This window comes from Aquarana catesbeiana, linkage group LG01 (genome assembly GCF_042186555.1).
Source record: "Aquarana catesbeiana isolate 2022-GZ linkage group LG01, ASM4218655v1, whole genome shotgun sequence".
NCBI lineage: Eukaryota > Metazoa > Chordata > Amphibia > Anura > Ranidae > Aquarana > Aquarana catesbeiana.
This window is the reverse complement of record NC_133324.1, coordinates 190,097,415-190,113,640: the sequence shown is the minus strand read 5'-3', so window position 1 is coordinate 190,113,640 and position 16,226 is coordinate 190,097,415. Positions and strand designations below refer to the sequence as shown.

Here is a 16,226-nt window from a genome sequence, read left to right as displayed (position 1 = left end):
AGGGACTGGATTCATTCGTCGGCCTAGTCAATACTGCGAAGATGCAGGCTAATTGATGCTAACTTGGTAAAGATATTTTGATAGTTCTGGACTTAAGCGATTACAGTAATGTCCTTATATGTAGTTAGGGTAACACTGGATCTATATTTGGGTCTGATGAATATGAGTTAATAGATAATATATCCTGGTATTCTTATAGGAACTCATATTTGCAAAATTCAAGGTAGATTCGCTGCTGGTGTATGGATCACATTAGGGCAATATACTGTCCATGATAGGCCAGATGTTGGAAAACAGTTTTCTCATCAAATGCTTCCCAATGCTTAGACTGAGTATTCTGCAGCAATGTAATGGAGGCCTAGGTATATGGTGTTCCCTGTGTTCATTAGCAGAGTATACATAGCCTACTGTGGCCGATCAGGCAATAATCAGGGCTGGTTACCGAGTGGAAATGTATACTCATAATGAGCCGCTGTGGTATGCAGGCAGGGAATCCAACAGTTCATCTAACATATACCAGGCAACCGTTCAGAAACAATGACTGACTGAACTCAGCTGTTCCTGTAGATAGCATTGGAAGATAAAAAAGTTTGTACATTACCGCATCCTGCAGTATTCAGATGTTTGGCGATCACTGCCGTGTTGATACTGAGCCACTGTTAAGCATCAATGGCGGTCCATGGCAGTCTAGGTCGAGGAGTGCCAGGAGTCACTAGCTGTTACAGCAAGATAATCCACAATGGCCGCTGTTCGGATCCAGTTACAGTCCGTTTCACCTGCCGTTTCTAGTCCCTGTTGGAGCGCAGAATGGTTGGATGGCGTCACATGACTGTAGTGACATAAACGCACTTCGCTAAGAGGTAGCGTAGCTTCGTCTGGACCCTTTGTTGATATAGTAGCTGCTTTTTCCCGGGTAGTCTTTACCTGGGTCTTTTCTGTATGCCTAGGATTTCCTCTCCCACTACTGACATGCCCACAAACCAGTGACATTTCTGCCCTCGGGCCAGTTACATTTCTACCCCCATTGCTATCTTCCTCCTCACCAAGCCAGATACATTTCCAGACATATCTTTGTCCTTGCTGTCTCTCTTTCACCCACAATCCAGCCATATTCTGCAGGTGGAGCATGCAAGAAGTTTGGATGAAGAACTCAATGTGCATGGATTTGTATCAATCTGCAGGAGGTTTGTGGTGTATGGGCCAGTCTGATATTAGCTGGATTGTCCACCCCACTATTGCATTTATCGGCTACCCATTGGCTAGTCAGGACAGGACATCCTAGTCACCAAAGTGATTGGGATTTGACTAATCATGGCAAATGGCTCCATACAAGTTGCAAACAGGAAAGGAGCACGTCTCTACTTAAGTGTTACTAAACTTTTGTTTTTATTTTTTTGTTTTTTCTTCTTACAACAAAACACATTATACTTACTAGGAATCGACCGATTATCTGTAAGGCCAATATCAGCATTTTTCGAAACATCGGTATCGGTCTTGGTCTTAAACTAAACCAATATTACAGATATTGGTCACTGCAGGCATCTTTTTGGGGCCCAGAGGCCTGCAGACCCAGTGCGCAGGGGCACGCGAGACAGGCACACAACATTAAACCTCCGCGCACTGGGCCTAACATTCTGAGTCTGACAGGCCTCCCTTGCCTCGACACTCTGATGGACACTCCACCAGCCAGCCACACACCCACAGGAAGGTGCCAGGCCACTGAGGCTGGCCAGCCAGCAGCCACCCACAGCAACATGCCAGGCCAGCCAGCAGCCACCCACCCACAGCAAGGTGCTAGGCCAGCCAGCAGCCACCCACCCACAGCAAGGTGCTAGGCCAGCCAGCAGCCACCCACCCACAGCAAGGTGCTAGGCCAGCCAGCAGCCACCCACCCACAGCAAGGTGCCAGGCCAGCCAGCAGGCACCCACAGCAAGGTGCCAGCCAGCCAGCCGCCATCCACCCACAGCAAGGTGCCAGACAGACAGCCGCCATCCACCCACCCACAGCAGGGTGCCAGCCAGCCCAGCCAGCAGCCACCCACAGCAGGGTGCCAGCCAGCCACAGCAAGGGACTAGCCATCAGCCACCCACAGCAAGATGACAGCCAGGCCAGCAATCCACCCACCCACAGCAGGGTGCCAGCCAGAAAGCCACCCACCCACAGAAGGGTGCCAGCCAGCAAGCAATCCCACCCACAGAAGGGTGCCAGCCAGCAAGCAATCCCACCCACAGAAGGGTGCCAGCCAGCAAGCAATCCCACCCACAGCAGGGTGCCATCCAGCAAGCAAGCCCACCCACAGCAGGGTATCAGGCATTTTTAACCTTACTCCAAATTCCAATGCAGATGGATGCATTGAGAGAAAAAGTAAAAAAGTGTGGTCTGGGACTATTTCTCCTCTCAACCATCTCCAGGAAAAGCAGCAGTGTGCGACACATGCACAAACAAACAATGTGAGCATGGGATCAACAACCACAAAAACCAAAAATACATCAAATCTTTAGGCCCATCTAAGAGTTCATCATGTTGAATTATATAATGAAGCACAGAGAAAACAAACTGAATCACAAAGTGAAAAACCACAATCCCAAACAATAAAAGATATGTTTCAGGAAAAAAAGCTAAGTGGCTAAGGTTGGATGGAAGATCCCAACAGCTGGACAAAGCAATCACAGAGAAGATGGTTATAGATAACCAGCCATTTACAATGGCACCTGACTCTGGATTTCAGCGGTTGATGTCCATAGCTGAGCCAAGGTACCCACTGAAGAGTGAAAAGTATTATTGAACCAAAATGCTGGGAAAGATTCAGTAGCTGAGAAAGTAAAGGCTATGCTGCAACCAGAGAATAGTGGCAACTCACTCATTCACATCTGCCTGCTGGTCAGGACCAACAGAGTCACTAATGAGTCTTACATGCCACTTCATTGACAGCTGATGGACAAAAAGGCAATTGGTGTTGAATACAAAGGTGATGCAAGGATCCCACACTAGGGAGTACATTAGAGAATTGTTTCTAGGCATGCTTCATGAATGGGGAATAAACAAAGACAGAGTGATGCTTGTGCTTTGTGACAGCGGCACAAACATGGTGAAAGGAATTAGGCTGGCTGAAGTGTCAGACCTCATTTACATGGCACACACCCTGCAACTTGTGGTAAATGATGGTCTGTCAAGCCAGCGAGCTTTGATAGATATAATTGGCATGCTGAAGAGGTGCGCAGGCCATTTTCACCATTCAGTCCTTACCAAGCAGCGACTGAGGGGCATTCAGGCAGACCTTGGCCTACCCAAAAACACCCTCATTTCAGGCTGTTCCAACACGTTGGAATTCAACACTTCACATGCTGCAAAGAATGCTGGAACAGAAGTCAGCGCTGAGCATCTATTCAGGCGAACATGGAGGATATTGTTGTTCTACTGCTGATCAGTGGGACATGGTAGCCAATGTCATCGAGACCCTCCTCCCCATAGAGGAAGTGACACTAGAGGTGAGTCATTACGACTCATCTGTCATTCCATGTGTGAGAGTGCTGAAGATGATGCTTCTAAAGAATGAAGGACCCAAAACACGTGGCAATAAAACATTCTGGCAGGTCATGAGGGACAGCCCCACCAAACGCTTTGAGAAGCATGAAGAGGATAAAAACGTTGTGCTGGCATGTATTTTGGATCCTCGATACAAGAATCACGCTTTCTCTTCTGATGATGTATTGGCCAAGGCAAAACAACAGCCGACAGAAGAACACCACAAGCTGCTGGAGGTTCCTGCAGAAAGGTCAAGTTTGGAAGAGCATGTTACTAATCTGGAAAAGCAGGATGCTGCAAAAACAAATGTAAAAAAAAAAAAAAGACAACGGACAGAAGAGAATCTTCATCGTGGTCGAATTGATGCCATGTTCAGTGTGGGCCTCATAAAGAGGATTCTTCTGATTGTGCATCAATAAACAGCTTGGATGATGAACTGCATCGCCATTTGAAGGAGCCAGTAATTGACAGAAGTGGTGATCCTCTTCAGTGGTGGAAAGAAAATGAGTCACACTACAAAAGACTTGCCTCTCATGCTAGAAGATACCTCTCTGCTCCTCCTTCATCTGAACAAAGTGAGTTTTCAGTGAAGTGGCAGCAATTTATGAAAAAACAAAACAGAACCCGTTTAACAGGTGAACATGCTGAAATGTTATGCTTTTTTGCACTAGAATATTGTTCTACTTAAAGTGGTTGTATACCTTTATTTGTAACTTTTACCTACAGGTAAGCCTATAATAAGGCTTACCTGTAGGTAAAAAAAATATCTCCTAAACCTTGCATACTAGCTCATTATGCCTTTTCCCTTGCAGGTGTAAAAAAAAAAAAAAAAAAAAAAAAAAAGGTGTAGTGTCATTGTGTCCTGTCCACCGTCTAAATTTAAATCGCTACTGCAGTGCAAATAGCTAATCAGTGCAATGCACTAGTAACAGTTATACTTTTTCTATGTTTTGGGAAGCCATTTAAGAAGTTGTTTTTCAAGCACTTTATTTTTTCCCAGTTGTTTAGTTTTAGACCTCGTTCATCACACCATGGTGCACTGCAGACAGTCAGTTTTGAAATCTGTGTGTTTTTCTCTCATCAGTTTTCATGCAGGTATGGTGTGAAGAACGAGCCCTTAATCACTTGCTTACTGGGCACTTAAACCCCCCCTCCTATCCAGACCAATTTTCAGCTTTCAGCGCTGACGCACTTTGAATGACAATTGCGCGGTCATACAACACTGTACCCAAATGAAATTTTTATCATTTTTTCACCACAAATAGAGCTTTCTTTTGGTGGTATTTGATCACCTCTGCAGTTTTTACTTTTTGTAAAAAAAAAAAATGTAAAAAACTTAATTTTTTTTTTTTAATTATTTTTTTATATTTTGTTATAAAAAATTAAAAACAGGTAATTTTTCTCCTTCATTGATGTATGCTGATGAGGCGGCAGTGATGGGCACTGATGAGGCGGCAGTGAGGGGCACTGATGAGGCGGCAGTGAGGGGCACTGATGAGGCGGCAGTGAGGGGCACTGATGAGGCGGCAGTGAGGGGCACTGATGAGGCGGCAGTGAGGGGCACTGATGAGGCGGCAGTGAGGGGCACTGATAGCTGGCACTGATGAGGCAGATGTGCCTCTTCCACTTCGGAACCGATGTCCCTCACATCTGAGCCGGTGATCGGCTTTTTTTTCTACTTATGCTGTCAGCGCGAGTAGAAAAAAAAAAAAAAAAAACGATTACCGATCTTTTGTTTACATCATGTGATCAGCTGTCATTGGCTGACAGCTGATCCCATGGTAAGGGTCTCAGTGACTCGGCGATCACAGAGTGCTCGGCGCGTGCACAGGGCAGGCCGTCATATGACGGCCTCCCGGGAATTCAGGTCCAAGCTGTGGCCGTCATTCGGCCATAGCGAGGATGTCAAGTGGTTAATGTTTCATTTTAATAAACATTAAAATGTTCAGTTTATACCAGATTTGTGCATAGAATTGGTGTTATTTTTGAAAAGTTTAAAATGTACAAAATCTCAGCAAATAACATCAGCTATCGGCAAGAGAGGTGGCCGAAATATTGGTATCGTATCGGCGCCAAAAAAATTATGTTGGTCTATCCCTAATACTTACCTGCTCTGTGCAGTGGTTTTGCACAGAGCAGCCCGGATCCTCCTCTTCTCAGGTCCCACGTGGGCGATTCTGGCTCCTCCCTCCTGCCAGGTGCCCCCACAGCAAGCAACTTGCTCTAGGGGCACCCAAGCAGGTGTGCTCCTGAGCCACACCTGTGTGTCCATTCAAACACAAAGCCGCAGCTCGACCCTCAGTCTCCTGATCAGGCTCACTGGCTGTGATTGATAGCAGCGGGAGCCAATGGCAATACAACGCGAAAGTAGCCTTGTAAAATTAAAAAAAAAATCTCAAATAATTGGTAGCATCTAAAACATATACATTTATCAATGAAAGTATTAGAAACTGAATTTCTAACCCAGTAAGTTCCTTATAACCAGCAAAACAGGTAGTGAAGAACCCAAGGCTACATAAAACAGTAAACATTGCTATAACAAAAACTGCATTTACATGACCTGACATGGTGCAGTTTTTTTGATTTCCTGTTTCCAAGTAAGGAAGCTCCACAATACTGTGTGTAATATATGGGCCAATGGCTCCCGCTGCTGCCAAAAGCCAAATCGGGAGTGCGAGTCCCAAAGTTCTCGTGGACATATCTGTATCGGGAGGGGGCTCAGGCAAGTATTGGGAGGGTTGCTGCACAAAGAAGGTTTTTTACCATTCAAAAACACTTGTGCCTTTACAACCACTTTAACTACCTCAGCTGCCTTTAAAGTAAAACTATAAGAAAAACTGTGTGTCTCATTATGGAGATTTCCCTTCACTTCCTGTCCCAAATAGGGAGTTAGGAGGAAATCCCTGCAAATTAAAGGGATTCCTTGGGGACCCCCAGGTCACTAGAACTAGTGACCCCATTGGAAGATTTCCCCTATATTAATTTTGGGCTGTCCCCAGAAAAGTTGGGATATTTTTACTCTCTCTTTCAATGATAATATTAAACAGGATAGAGAGGATGAATTTCCCTAAGGCGCCATGCACACTGGCTTAAAAAAACGTTGCTACTACAGGAGTTTTGTGTTCTGCCTGTAGAAGCAGCTCAATGTTATCCTATGTGTCCATGCACATTAGGACAATTACAGGCTTATGCTCAACGTTTAGAGGCAGGAAAAAAAAAAAAACCTTTTGGTTTACGTTTACAATGAGAGCTTACAGGCAGAAAAAAAAAAAAAAACACAAAAAACTCTCCTAAACTCGTCCAAACTAAACCAAGTTGTAAAATAGTTTAGCAAGTGGTAAATATGAATTTTTATATGTAGCATTTCTTATTTAAAGCAGAACTCCGGGATTGGCCAAAATCCCCCATTAGTACACCACACACACACACAAAGCACTAAACAGTTATTACATTTGTGAAATTACTTACCACTGAAAAAAAAAAAAAAAAAAAACGTCTCATTGAATTTTAAGGAAGTCCTCTTTGTAATTAAAAAAAAATGCATCATGTATTCTGCCAAGGAGGAGCTGTTAGAATAGTGATTACATCATATCCTCTCCTCTCTCTCTAGTCTACACTATAATCAAACTACAGCCTTAAAAACAATTATTTTTGGTACAATAAGTCCTACTACCACCAGCAGACCGGGGTAGCCATGGGTGCTAAGTTTGCCCCAAGCATAGCCGGTCTATTCATGGCACAGTGGGAAGAATACAATGTTTTTGGAGATCGCCCAAGTCAGCTTGTCATATACAAAAGGTATATTGACGATATTTTTATACTGTGGGATGGAGAAGAAAGAGATCTAACTGAATTCCTCCTGAAACTTAACAACAATAGAAATATCTCATTAACTTGGGATATTAGTACAGAAAAAATCAACTTCCTAGACCTAGAGATCTCACTAAATGGATTCACATTTAGCACAAAGACACACTTTAAAGGAGTTGATAGGAACAGCTACCTTCCAACTACAAGCTGCCACCACCAAAACTGGATTTTCAATATCCCAAAAGGACAACTGCTACGGATAAAAATAAATTGTACCAAAATAGACACATATTTTGAACAAGCAGAAAAACTAGGCGAGAGATTTATGTCAAAAGGCTATGATCGTAAATTTATTCAAACTAAAATTACTGAAGTCTCTAAACTGGATCGGAAACAACTGATTGAAGAAAAAATTAAACAGCAGAAAAAGACAGTCGAGGGAATACCACTTATCCTGGACTTTAATGTGCAATATAGAAAAATTGAAAGGATTATCAAGAACCATTGGCATATTCTACTGGCAGATAAGCAACTACAAGATATCCTCCCCGAAAAACCGAAATTTATATATAAAAAGGCACCCACAATTAGGGATATAATAGTCAAAAACGCTGTAGACCCACCCAAAAAAACGTTTTCCTTTTTCAACGGGAATGGATTTTTTCCATGTAAAAGGTGTTTTGCCTGTTTAACCACTTGACCACTGGGCACTTAAACCCCCTTCCTAACCAGACCAATTTTCAGCTTTCGGTGCTCTCACATTTTGAATGACAATTACTCAGTCATGCAACACTGTACCCATATGAAATTTTTGTCCTTTTTTTCACACAAATAGAGCTTTCTTTTGGTGGTATTTAATCACCGTTGGGTTTTTTATTTTTTGCGCTATAAAAGAAAAAAGACTGAAAATTCGGTAAAAAAATGAAATTTTCTTTGTTTCCGTTATAAAATTTAGCAAATTTAGTAATTTTTCTTCGTAAATTTTGGCCACAATTTATACTGCTACATATCTTTGGTAAAAATAAGTACAAATCGGTGTAAATTATTTGGTCTTTGTGAAAGTTATAGAGTCCAAAAGCTATGGTGCCAATATCTGAAAATTAATCACACCTGAAGTACTGACGGCCTATCTATATTCTTGAGACCCTAACATGCCAGAAAATTACAAATACCCCCCAAATGACCCCTTTTTGGAAAGAAGACATTCCAAGGTATTTAGAAAGATGCATAGTGAGTTTTTTGAAGTTGTCATTTTTTCCCACGATTCTTTGCAAAATCAAGATTTTTTTTTTATTTTTTTTTTTTTCCACAAAAATGTCATATTAGCAGGTTATTTCTCACACACAGCATATGCATACCACAAATTACACCCCAAAACACATTCTTCTATTACTCCCGAGTATGGCGATACCACATGTGTGAGACTTTTACACAGTGTGGCCACATACAGAGGCCCAACATGCACGGAGCACCTCCATGCGTTCTGGAGCACCCAGGCCAATTCTGACATTTCTCTCCTAAATGTAAAAATCATCATTTATTTGCTAGAAAATTACATAGAACCCCAAAACATTATATATGTTTTTTTTAGCAAAGACCCTAGAGAATACAATGGTGGTTGTTGCAACTTTTTATCTTGCACGGTATTTGCAGCAATTTTTTGAACGCTTTTTTTGGGGGAAAAAAACAGTTTTGTGCTTTAAAAAAAAACAAAAACAGTAAAGTTGGCCCAATGTTTTTGCAGAATGTGAAAGATGAAGTTACGCCGAGTAAATAGATACCTAACATGTCACCCTTCAAAATTGCACACGCTCGTGGAATGGCGCCAAACTTCGCTACTTAAAAATCCCCATAGGCGACGCTTTAACATTTTTTACTGGTTACATGTTTTGAGTTACAGAGGAGGTCTAGGGCCAAAATGATTTCTCTCGCTCTAACGTTCGCACCGATACCTCACATGTGTGGTTTGAACACCGTTTTCATATGTGGGCGGGACTTACGTGTGCATTCGCTTCTGCATGCGACCACACGGACAGGGGCACTTTTTTTTTTTTTTTTTTTTTTTTTTTTTATTGTTCATTTTACTTTATTTATTTTAGTTTGACACTTTTTTCCAAAAAAAAAAATGTTTTGATCACTTTTATTCCTATTACAAGGAATGTAAACATCCCTTGTAATAGGAATATGGCATGACAGGTCCTCTTTACAGTGAGATATAGGGTCAATAAGACCCCACATCTCACCTCTAGGCTGGGAAGCCTGAAATAAAAAATAAAAAACACGATCCTGGCTTCGATCGTAGTGGAAACAAAAGGGTAAAGGGAAAAAAGAATTCTTCAGTGAGGAACCAGCAAGCTAGCAAAAATATAAATTTATTTGGAAAAAATTATGCCACATATACACCAGACAGTGTCAAAAAAGTATATTGACTGTGAATAAACCAAATACCACCACTAACAATAAAATAGACAACGTTGTCTAAAAACAAAGGACAACATACAGATGGCCACCAACACACATACAATCACATCTAATTGGCTAGTTGGACTTGCATCGTCTCGTGTATAATGTCTCTAGATTGAGATAGGAAGCCAAGAGGTGACAGTATGCAGCCGTGGATAAAGGGATGCCGCTGTGCCCACTGCCGAGGACAGACTTAAATGTGACTATTGATATAGACAACGAGGGTTACTGATGATAGCACTTGTCTGGTGTATATGTGGCATAATTTTTTCCAAATAAATTTATATTTTTGCTAGCTTGCTGGTTCCTCACTGAAGAATTCTTTTTTCCCTTTACCCTTTTGTTTCTGATATGCTTCCTAATTCAGAGGAACACACCCACCCATGATCCCCTGAGTTGGGTGCTTGCAAGTGGCTGCATTTAAAGGCAGATATTCTCCTGGGTACAATCCCCATCTGTCTTTATATATATATTTAATTAAGCAAGGTGTCTGGTTCATAAATTCTCTCCTTTTTATTCGATCGTAGCGGTGAGATGGTAGAAGCACCGGAGGGTGGCGGGAAGGGGAGGAGGTCCCCTCTCGCCTCCCATAAGAACGATCAAGCAGTGGAATAGCCGCTATGATCATTCCTATGGTGTAGGGAATCGCCGGCTGAAAAAGATGATATCTGAATGATGCCTGTAGCTGCACCCATCATTCAGATATCCCCGCACAAAGTCAAGGACGTCGTATGATGGCCAGCTGGCGGGAAGTGGTTAAAACACATTTTTTTTTTTAACACAAAGTTGTCCATTTATACAATATTTCGAACACATAGCATGTACATAGCAAAAATGACCCCCCGAAATAGATTCACCTACTCCTCCTGAGTACGGCGATACCACATGTGTGAGACTTCCACAGCCTGGCCACATACAGGGGCCGAGTACAGCTAAATATGGCCGAGCATGGCTGAGCATGGCTGCGCATGGCAGGGTATGGTTGCGCATGGCAGGGCATGGCAGGGTATCGCCGAGTATGACTGGGTATGACTGGGTATGGCTGGGCATTGCAGGGTGTTGCAGAGTATTGCAGGGTGTTGCGGAGTAGTACAGAGTATTGCAGGGTATTGAAGAGTATTGTGGGGTGTTGCGGGCTATTGTGGGGTATTGCAGAGTATTGCGGGGTGTTGCGGAGTATTGCAGGGTATTGTGTGGTGTTGCGGAGTATTGTGGGGTATTGCTGGTTATTGTGGGGTGTTGCTGGTTATTGTGGGGTGTTGCTGGTTATTGTGGGGTATTGCGGGGAATTGTGGGGTATTGCGGGGAATTGTGGGGTGTTGGAGTATTGTGGGGTATTGTGGGGTGTTGCAGAGTAGTGCGGGGTATTGTGGGGTGTTGCAGAGTAGTGCGGGGTATTGTGGGGTATTGCAGAGTAGTGCGGGGTATTGTGGGGTGTTGCAGAGTAGTGCGGGGTATTGCGGAGTAGTGCAGAGTATTGCAGAGCATTGTGGGGTGTTGCGGAGTAGTGCAGAGTATTGTGGGGTGTTGCAGAGTAGTGCGGGGTATTGCGGAGTAGTGCAGAGTATTGCAGAGCATTGTGGGGTATTGTGGGGTATTGTGGGGTGTTGCGGAGTAGTGCAGAGTATTGTGGGGTATTATAGTATGGAGGGATGGCTGAGCATGGAGGGATGGATGGCTGAATGTGACTGTATTTGTCACAGAGCAGCGTTGTGGGCACTACAGATGCAGCCCACAACGCTGCTACCATCCGATCCCTCCCCCGCTCCTCCCCCTCTGTACCGATCGGTACACAGAGGGGAGGGAGGAACCGGCGTCATGACATGACGCCGGTTTGTTTACATGTGATCGCTCCGTCATTTGACGGAGCGATCACATGGTAAACGGCCGCGATTAGTGATTATTTATTTCTGTCAGGATCTAAGCTGTTATTTATATTGTATGTACCACTGTTTTTTAGTCACTACATTAGTCATATTAATACCACTATTGTGCTTTACTTAATATCTTTTATTATTTATTATCTCAAATGACAAAAACGATGCTCATTACTTAAGCCACATTGGTTCTTGCATTTAGGATTAGCGCAGCACCACCCATTTACATATCTATCCAAAAGGTCAGGTGTTTACCTTTATCGGTGCATGCAGCTTTTCCACTCCTAGCCGCTTCCATACTTAATAGCGCGGGAATAACCCACCCCTATATCTATAATCAAACTACACTTCCCATCATAATTTGAGAATTGCAGTGAATGTGGGAGAGAACACTAGGCCTGTACATGTTAAATGTGAACAAGCCCACTTCAACATAAATAACGCTCCTCATTCTGCAGCCACCCAGTAACAGCAGGATAGGTAGGTTACAGTCTTATGAATGCAAAGCATGTTGGTGCTCTCCCCCTTCAGCCACAACAGGAGATAAACATATTGCCCTTACTTGCTTGCTTTATGTAATCATTACTGAACTGTAGACACATGCCCATTATATATTATACACAATGTACTCTGCTGTAATTCAGTATTAGAAATATTCCTCCTCCCACAGCTTTGAGATCTTTCTAACAGCAATCAGTGCTTGTACGGTGTATGTGAGAACATTCCCAGCCGCACCAAAGAAAGAGTCGGGACATTCTGCTTTACATCATGTCGGCATGAGAGAAAAAAAAATAACAACAATAACAATAATGGTGGAAACCTCTAACGTAAAGAAATCACAAAAAAAACTTTGATATCAGTGCTATCAGCTGTGTGGTCTCAGAGCCCACAAGTTTGAGTAGAATTATAGGGGTCTGAAAATGTTGAGTGAGTATATATATATTTATTATACACACACACACACACACACACACACAATCACAAACACAATCACTTTAAGGATTTTAAGAATTGGTAATGCACTTTTTCTTACTTTCCCTAGGTGATTTTTTTTTTTAATTTTGTTTCAATTCCTGGGAAATCAAAACTATTGGATTTGTGACGACAAAAACTACTGATAAGAACCCAGAAAGCCGCTCAAAATAGGCTGTCGTACCAAAACCAGTCTGAACTGACCAGATACTGCTGAAACGTTTTTTTTTTTTGCCAGTCACATGATGTAACCACCCATGTAACTGTCCCCTTGCTACCAAGAAGATATGAATGCTGATTGGACTAAACTATACGATCACACCTATAACACGCCTAGACCTTACGCATATTCATACGTTTAAATTGTTAAACTTAATGTTTGTAAGGCAGAAACACTTTCACTTTTACTCGCTTATGTTGCCGAGAACTGTGTTGTGTCTCTCCACTACAGTGTATGGAATACACAGCACCGTTTCCTTTTTATATGATTTGGGCTCACTGTCTCACCTGAATGTCTTACTTGGAGACTCCCTAAAGTGCAGTCTCGTCTGTGCCCATACGTGCAGAGCAGGGATCATTACTAGTCAGCCAGATGACAGAGCGGAGATCTCGGGCTGTGACAAATATGAATATGAAACACTGATCGCTGTATCGTCCCGCCTCCTGGGTCGGCATGGTGATTGGTAGCACACTGGTCCAATTTCGGCCCAGGAGGAGGAACATTACGGGGAGCAGTGTTTCGGATACAAGATCTGTCAGAGCCCAAGATCTCTGCTCTGTCATCTTGCTGATGACTAGTAATGATCCCCGCTCTGCAGTGAGAGATGGCGGGCGGATTGGGGGCGGTGCTGGCGGGGAGGAGAGGAAACCATCTCCATGGGCAGCACAGACCAGGGACTGCGAGACCCCTCCGCCCACTATAGCAAGCAGAGACAAAAATAGAAGCCCCTGCTTGCTTTTTGAGAAATAGGGGGAGGTGACAAGACCGCTGGCTGAGGATACAGGAGGAATAGCAGCCAGCGGTCTTGCAAACAGGATATCACTGGGCAGTAATGTTTTTCTCTTCACAATCAGCAGGCTACTACAGAGGAACTACAGAGCTCAGAAGAAAATGGATGGCATAGTCAGTGAAGGTAGCAGATCAGCAACAAGGACATGGAAAAAAGTTTTTCCCCCCAGAGTTCTGCTTTAAGGGACAGAAAATTGGTTTTTATTTCTGAACAAAAAAAAAACTAAGAAAATATTTTCAAAAACACTTCACATTCCCTTTATAGAGGATCATACACAATACATTTTACATGAAAATAATTGTTCCTAAAAACAAAGTAATGCAAATAATGACTACCTGGGAAATCTGCACCATGCTGTTCTGCAGCACTATCATGCCCTACTTTCGTCACCCTGTTCATCAGACGCTTATTTGCATGAATTTATGGCTTCTCTGCAGTAAGAATAAGGTGGTGTAGTGTCCCCCAATGACAGGCATACATCAAACATCTGAGCCTAACATCAACTTACGGTGGAAAGACATGCCCATTAAAAGGAACTAGAGATGCGATTTTTACACAAGATTTTACGCAAGTTCTTGTTCCCTTTTAAAATGCCAGCTCCAAGAAGTTATAAATCCTCTGACAAATGTCTGACCTATGACTGGTTACTTTAATTTGACCCTGTCAGTCACTGGAAAAAAAAAAATTCCTATTGGCAGTGGCAGTTTCACTTCTCTGGTGGCCAAAGGTCTCCCACCTTCACTCTGTTCCAATGTGGTAGCCTTCACCAGACTCTTCAACATCTACAGAACGTCACATGCCTGTGTTTCCCACCACGTGTTGTGGCTGCACCCTCTTGACTTTTGTTACTACTGTGACTTGTGTCCTAAATGCTGGAGGATGGAACTACACTCACACAATGTTTAATGCTGATGAACACAGTGGAGGCTGCAGTGATGAAAAGGAGCAACGGTAAGAAAGACAGGCTGCCAGAGAGAGAATATTACAGTTTTCTCTTGGGGTACTTTCACACTGGGGAGGGGCCGGTGTTAGCGGCGCTTTACCGCTGTTATAGCATCGCTTTTCGGCCGCTAGCGGGGTGCTTTTAACCCCCACTAGCGGCCGAAGGGCTAAAAGTACCCGTGTTGCGGCGTTGCCGAAGGAGACCTTCATTTGGATATTTTTTACAGCGATTGACAGTAGCCCCAAAGATGCTGCTTGCAGGACTTTTTTTCCTGGCCTGCAAGCGCACCACTCCAGTGTGAAAGCACTCGGGCTTTCACACTGGGATGGCATGAGAGGTGCTTTACAGGCGCTATTTTTAGCACTAAAACGCCTGAAAAGTGCCCCAGTGTGAAAGGGGTCTTACAGGAGACCTTCATTTGGATATTTTTTACAGCGATTGACAGGGACACTAACATTTATCAGTTTAGAACTGAACAGTTTTTTAAAAAAAAATTTTATTCAGTGAAAAAATAAAAAATGCCACGTCAACATTAACAATTTATGTTTTTCTAGAAAAAAGCAAACAAAGACACACACACACCTCTTGCTTTGGGCTTATCCACATGAACGTACCTAACCATATAGTATAAATACATGGCATATTTGCCTACCGGGGAGCTCACAGGTGCAGCTTATAGCTGCCTATAGAAGTCAATGGCTGTACGCAACAATAACTGCTGGAGGCCTCCATTTTGCTGAAGCCCAGAGCCCCAGCAGTAAATCTTTAGGTTGTCAGCAGATTGGCCTCTACATTTTCAGCACAGTACCGAAAAAGAGAGCAACTAAGCATGTGCAGAGCAGGGCGAAACCGTGTATTACTGGATTTTAAAAACAATATAATCATTTATGTTTAATGTTTTACATACCTATACCTGCAAAAGGGGCCAGCCTGAAGTGAAGTGATCTAGCAAGACTTAATATTCTGACTAAAGTTCATATTTAAGTAGATGAATAAACACATATGTCAAGGGCATTCAAGTCTTGATGTAGGAATTTGTGTGCGTATGTATACGCACATATACAAGCATGTAATTGCATACAGTGAGTTCAAAAGGTAGCTGTACTCACCACTAGTGGGGACCCTGGCCGGGAAATACACTGTACAGTTAGATACAGTCATGTGCATGAGCCCCTACAATAACCACTTCAGCCTCTGAAGATTTTACCCCCTTCCTGACCAGAGCACTTCTTACAATTTGGCACTGCGTTGCTTTAACTGGCAATTGCGCGGTCATGCAATGCTGTACCCAAGCGAAATTTGCGTCCTTTTTTTCCCCACAAATGGAGCTTTCTTTTGGTGGTATTTGATCATCTCTGCGGTTTTTAATTTTTTGCACTATAAACAAAAAATAAGTGACAATTTTGAAAAAAAAACCCAATATATTTTTATTTTATGCTATAATAAAATCTTCACCAAAAATGTTTTTAAAAAACACAATTTCTTCATCAGTTTAGGCCAATAAATATTCTACATAATTTTGGCAAAAAAAAAAAAAAAAAAAAAAAAAAAAAAATCGCAATAAGCATATATTGATTGGTTTTGCACAAACGTTATAGTGTCTACAAACTATGGGAAAGATGTAT

At 42.7% G+C, this 16,226-nt stretch overlaps 1 protein-coding gene and 1 pseudogene across 2 annotated transcripts in view; one reads left to right on the top strand and one right to left on the bottom strand.

The window, feature by feature from the left end:
* Positions 1 to 16,226, bottom strand: part of APC (APC regulator of WNT signaling pathway) — a 215,289-nt gene that overhangs the window by 179,027 nt on the left and 20,036 nt on the right. The gene's annotated exons all lie outside the window — the stretch shown is intronic.
* LOC141102047 (zinc finger BED domain-containing protein 4-like) lies at positions 670 to 4,058 on the top strand (annotated as a pseudogene).